Source organism: Pipra filicauda, unplaced genomic scaffold (genome assembly GCF_003945595.2).
Source record: "Pipra filicauda isolate LSUMZ 115617 unplaced genomic scaffold, ASM394559v2 scaffold232_size1229904_pilon, whole genome shotgun sequence".
In the NCBI taxonomy this organism is placed as follows: domain Eukaryota; kingdom Metazoa; phylum Chordata; class Aves; order Passeriformes; family Pipridae; genus Pipra; species Pipra filicauda.
In genome coordinates, this window is record NW_024104346.1 from 86,006 (window position 1) to 92,041 (window position 6,036).

Consider the following 6,036-nt stretch of genomic DNA (forward strand, 5'->3'; position numbering starts at 1 on the left):
CGAGGCCGAGCTTCCTCTGCCCGGCGCTGGATTTCTGACTGCACATCAGGGAAAGCATCCTGAGAGGAAAAGATTTCCTCTCCTCCGAGCTGACACTATTTACCCTGTTTCGATGGGAAAATGCCAAACCTGCCCGTGGTGGGAGCACGGAACGTCCGGAGGGCCGCGGAGCAGCGGCGTGGGCAGAGCAGGGAGCTCTGCAGGGACGTTGTGCTCGCTGCTGTGGGCACACAGCGTCCCACCCCCTCCCTTCCCAGCTCTGCATTCCTCCAGCAGAGCTTCCTTTCCCTGCTCCTCTCCCTGCCAGGAACATCACACGCCTGTGTTCTGACAGAGAACAGAGGCGGGTGAGGAGCAGCAGAACATCCCGACCACGCGCCCGGGGTCCGGCAACAGCCTCGCTGCTCCTGCCCCAGTTACCAAAACCCCGCTGGAAAAACCCAGAGGGAAGAACCAGCACCTGGAAGGCACAACCTGGGTGCTCCGGGGAACAAGGAAAACCCGAAGATTTTTGCTTCTTTCTGGTCCCTGCCACGCTGAGGATGCGCTGGGGGGTGACTGAACAAACTGCTCCCCAGTTCCCCCTCGGTGCTGGGTTTGTGTTTGCTGCCTCACGGGGCTGATCCCTCCTGCTCCTGGACACTGGCAAGGTGGAGCCACCATGCAGTGACTTCAAATGACCAAAATCCAACAAGACCTTCCCTTCTTCCCTTCCAGTCCCCCCCTCCCAGGAGCTGCCCCTCACTTCCCTGGGGGAGCACCTTGCACAGGTGTGGGAAAACTAAACTGGGGGAATTGTGCCACAGTCACACTGAAACATCAGCTCCTTCTCCTTTCTCAGCCCCTGAGCCCCCCTGTCAGATGTTTTCCCTCCTCCAGCAACGAGAACAACGGAGCCAAGACACCCCATTGCTTTCTACAAAGCACCCAGGAATCCAAAACTCAGCCACTGAGAAAATTCACTCCATCCCAGGACAAACCAGAAGCTTCTGCACTCCAGGGTTTTTCCCTTTCCTGGGGGAATGTTTTATTGCCAAGGGCATTTTTTTTCCACGTGCAATATGACTTGCAAAAGGTGGCTGCCTCGGTGTTATGGGTCAGATTATCTCCTCTACCTCCCATCATGGAAGGAAAGTCAAACCACTTGATTTGGCAGATATTTTTTTTCCCCCAGAAAGAATAATTAATACGAAATGACATCAGCTTTGCAGGCTGTTTTACACCCAGCCCCCAGCAGTGAGGAGCAGCACCCACCTGACACAGACCTCTCTGAACGGCGCTGCCGGGGCTGGAATCAAACCCCCAGCTGGAGTCACAAGGCTGGATTTTACCAAAATAGCCTTGAAATGGTACTTAAACATCCCCTAAATGCTAATAGAAGTCACAGCCACGCAGCAAAGCACAGAAAGCACTCGGTGATTCCAGGCCTGAGTTATCCCTGTGTTTTCTCCTGGCCTGGAATGGGCTGAATTTGCCAAAGTGGAGTGAAAATTTTCGAGGGCAGCAGGAGCTGGGCCCAGAAATCAGCTCCTGTGTCATCATGGCATGCTGAAAGCAGGGGGAGAGGATGCTTCAACGTAGTTCTCCGGAAATCCAGTGAGATACCAAAACAATTCCCAGGAATCAGGGAACTGAACCTGCTGCCACGGAGCAGCGGAGCCGGTGGGAAGCATTCCCCCCACATCCAGCTTTTCCAGCTCTTGCAAGCTTTTTTCTCCGGAAGCAGTTACAGGTGCAGCTCTTGGTTACAAATCCAAGAGCAGGAATTCCTCGGGAGTGGGATCAGGATTCCCCTTTGCTGTCAGGGAATCTCTTCTGTGGCACCACAGCTCGGGCAGAGCTGAGATTTGGGAAGAGCAGCCTGGGTGTTTGGGAGAGGAGCAGCCACATTCCATCCCTTGCCTGGTTTTCCTGGGCTCACAAACCCCCAGCACTGCTGAGAACAGCCAGAGGGTCCTTCCTGCTCCAAAATTACTTCCAAAATCAGCACCAGGGATGTTTTTTCCAGGTGGAAAGAATCCATCTTCTGTTTTCTTCTGGTTGATTCAGGGGCTTCGCTCCGGACTGACATGACACACTCGGACACTCCACGTCTGTCACCTTCCCAAAGGTGTGGGATTGGCCACTGGTTTGGAAAACAACAGCACTGCCCAGGTCAGGGAACAGTGTTCCAGCACTGTTTGTCTCACTGGCCCAATCCAAAGCCCAAGTGTGGTTTGCATCACGCATGGAAAAACATGGGAAGAGCTCTCCCTGCTTTTCTTCGGGATTTCGTGCCTGCAGGTGGATCTGGAGAGTCGCCTGCAGGAACAGCAGGGTTTGCATCCAAAGGCATGAGGGCCCTTCCAATGATCCTCCAGCAAAGCTGCTTCATCTGGAAATCTGCCTTCTGCTCCATGGAATCCCAGGATGGTTTGGTTTGGAAGGGACCTTAAAGGTCATCTCGTTCCACCCCCTGTTCCATGGGCAGGGACACCTTCCATAATCCCAGGTTTCTCCAAGCCCTGTCCAACCTGGCCTTGGACACTTCCAGAGATGGGGCAGGTTTCCTTTTTCACAGAGAAAACCCCCCAACCCCTGGCTGGTTGTTAGAGGTGCAAAAGTTGTGTTTAGGAGCTAAAAAGAAGGTTGAAAAGCTGCAGGAAAAGCTTGTTAGGGGGAAAAAACCCAAAAGCATCTGCAGCAGCACGGCTGGAATTTTGGGGTGAAGACAATCCTGCTCACCAGAACCCACCTGGGGAAGATTTTTAGGGTTTAAAACAGACCTGGAAAAACGTTCAGCAATGGGCCTGAGGTTTGTCCTGCTGTCTGAGGAGCTGCCACAGTGCTGGAGCCCGACCCCCCACGTCAGGCACGGATATCAGGATGGGACATGGACACCAGGATGGGACATGGACACCAGGATGGGACATGGACACCAGGATGGGACACGGACACCAGGATGGGACACGGACACCAGGATGGGACACGGACACCAGGATGGGACACGGACACCAGGATGGGACACGGACACCAGGAATCCAGGAGGAACCAGCGTGGTCCCACAGCTGCCCCCCAGGCCAGGAGCTGCCGTGCCCCCCGTGCCCGCAGGAGCTCCGGCTGTTGTGATACCTCATCCTTTCATTTGTCCCCCTCCTTTCCCCCCCTGTTTTTTTGTTCTTTCAGCCCCAGAGCTTGTGCACTCGCCCCCATTCAGGTTCTGTTTTGTTGTACCTGTGCAATGAAGAGCAATCCCAGCCCCGGGCTGTGCATCTCCCACCCTCTGCCCCCTTTGGCACCATGGAATGCTGAGCTCCAGGCGAGGGGAGCACGAGCCCAGGGGGGCCTCTGGGGGGAGGGAGGGTTTGGAGGGGCCCCCTCTGTGCCCTCCTTTCATCTCTGCTGTTAAACAGCCCCCCCCCGAGCCCCCCCAACACCCTCCCGGGGGCTCGGTGCCACCACCCTGCTCCCGAACCCCTCCCAGAGCTCCTGCCTGAGGCAGGGATGGAGAGGGAGCCTGGGGAGCAGGCAGGGATGGAGGGAGGGAGGGCTGGAGCCCTGATCCCGATCCCCGAGAGGAGGGCTGTGTGTAAACACCCAGATCCCGGCGCTCGCTAAAAAAAAAAAAAAAAAAAAAAAAAAAAAAAAAAAAAAAAAAAAGGGGGGGAATTTTGTCCTGCCCGTGTGAAGCAATTCCTGCCGTGGGGAAGGAGCAGCTCCCCCTCCCCGTCCCCACTGGCCAGGGAGGGCCCCCTGGCAGCGGGTGCCTCGTGAATGTTTAGAGCACTTTGAAGTTGGTGGCCTTGTTTTTCTTAAAGGGCTTGATTTTTTTCGTGCAGTTTAAATGGAATTATCCCCTCCCCACCCCCCCGCCACCCCCTCCATCGTGTCATCCCACTCCCCACCTCCAAATCCACGCTAGGAACAAGCTCCTGGATCGTGTAAGAAACGATCCAGGACTCAAGAATCTGTCATTAATCCCCAAAGTTTATACCTCAAAGAGAAAAAACAGCAGCTTAGGGACAGCTCCGGGGGGAAGCAGCAGCTCCAAGTTGGAAGTTCATCCCTGAATTTGGTTCTTGACAGCAGCAGGGAAATCAAACCCACACGAGCACAGGGGGAAAAGCACCAAGGAGGTTTTAAAAGCACCCAAAGTGCAGTTTGGAAACGTTCATCCTGTCAAAAAAAAAATTATTCCAAATTTATATTCCCAATTGAGGGGTTTTGTCCATAACTAACAAATCTTTAAACACAGCCTATGCCTTCAAACTGTGTCAACCCCCCTAAAAAAAGTCTGAGGGGGCATAAAAGGGTCCCAAATTGTTTGAGGTAGGATTGATGAGATCACTGAAGGCAATGAGATGCACCCAGGGCTCAGCCTGTCATTCCCAATCCCAGCCCTTCCCGTGGCAGCTGGAGCTGGAAGGAGTTTCTGTGACAGGGGTGCAGCTCAGAGTGACACAACCACACAAGGACACACAGTTCTTCACATTTTCCAGCCTAAAATCCCCCCCATCCCAAAAAAAAAAAATTGCATTAAGAAGGATGAGCTGACCCAGGAGAGCCCCGTGGGGCTGGGAAGTGCCAGAACCCAATTAGCCAGGAGTTAATTGGGGCTGAATGAAAAGGTGCCAGGTGTGTCACCATCACCCCCCAGGGAACAGGAGAGGCAGGAGAACTCCCAGGACTGACACACTCACCTTGGATACCTTTGGATTTCGGGAGCCAGGATGGAAGCAGCCAGTGAACCCCCCGCTCCTGTTCCGGGATAAACTTGGTTTGATGACAGATTCCTTCTATTTGACAACTCCCCCCCTAAAGAAATCACCCCAGAGGGGGGGAACTGGAGGGTCCTTTGAGCCCCCAGTTCCACGTCCGAGACGAGGGGATGGGCTTGTGATGGATCCTTGAGAGCGGGAATGGATTTCAAACAAGCAAATGGCAATTTTCTACCTGTGTTCTGTACCTGTTTTCTATGTGTGTGGTCTTTCTTAAATGTCAAACTCTTGTATTTTTGTGGTTTCTATATGCAGCAGGACTGATGGCTGTGAGGGTGCACGCTGTTTTTGTAAAATATTCCTTAGCCTGTTTTCCCCCCACCCCCCCCACAAAAAAAAAAAAAAAAAAAAAAAAGAGGGGAAAACCTGAATTATTCACATTTTCATTGGCTTGTACCTGCATGTACAGTATTGGGGCAGCAAGTGAAGATGATTAAAGCCAGCTTGAAAACTTTCTTCTGTGCTTGAGTCGAGCTTTTCAAAACATGGAGCCCAAACAAGTCACCCATCAGACACACTGGGGAGGAAGGGGAAAGAAGAAACTCCCTTTTTTTTTGCTGGAAAAAGCAGGTTTTGACTTGAGGAAAGAAATACCATCATTAACAAGCAGAGTATCATCAGCTCAAGGCCCCCACAAGGAGCTCTGAGCTCTCCCTGCAGCTGCACAGCCACCCACAAACCTTCCTGGCTGTGCTTCAGGTGACTCCCAAATCCCAGCCAACCTTCCCTGAGGGTGGGGAGGGACTTTGGGACAAGGGCCTGCAGGGACAGGACACAGGGAATGGCTTCCCACTGCCAGAGGGCAGGGTCAGATGGGAGATTGGGAGGGTGGGCAGGCCCTGGCACAATCCCTGGAAGTGTCCAAGGCCAGCTTGGAGCAACCTGGGACAGTGGGAGGTGTCTCTGCCCATGGATTGGTGGGATTGGATGATCCTTCAGCTCCCTCCCAACCCAAACCCATTCTATTCCCTATTTTTACGATGGTTAACTTTTTGTGGAACCTTAAAATGCACCTTTTGGCTGAGCCTTGCTCAGGTTCTGTTGAAAAACGGGTGTAAAAGCTGAATAATTCAATTCCCCCACCCCAAACTCTTGTATATAAAAGCATCCACTGACCTGATTGTGCCTGGCTGAGCCCAGTTCTTGGAGTGCTGGCAGCCCCTCAGCTCCTTGGCATTTGGGACATGGCCTTGGAATTTGGGCTGGAACACCCCAAAATCCCCACACCTGGAATGAACAACTCACCCTGACCCCACCACCGAAACACCTGCTGGTTAAA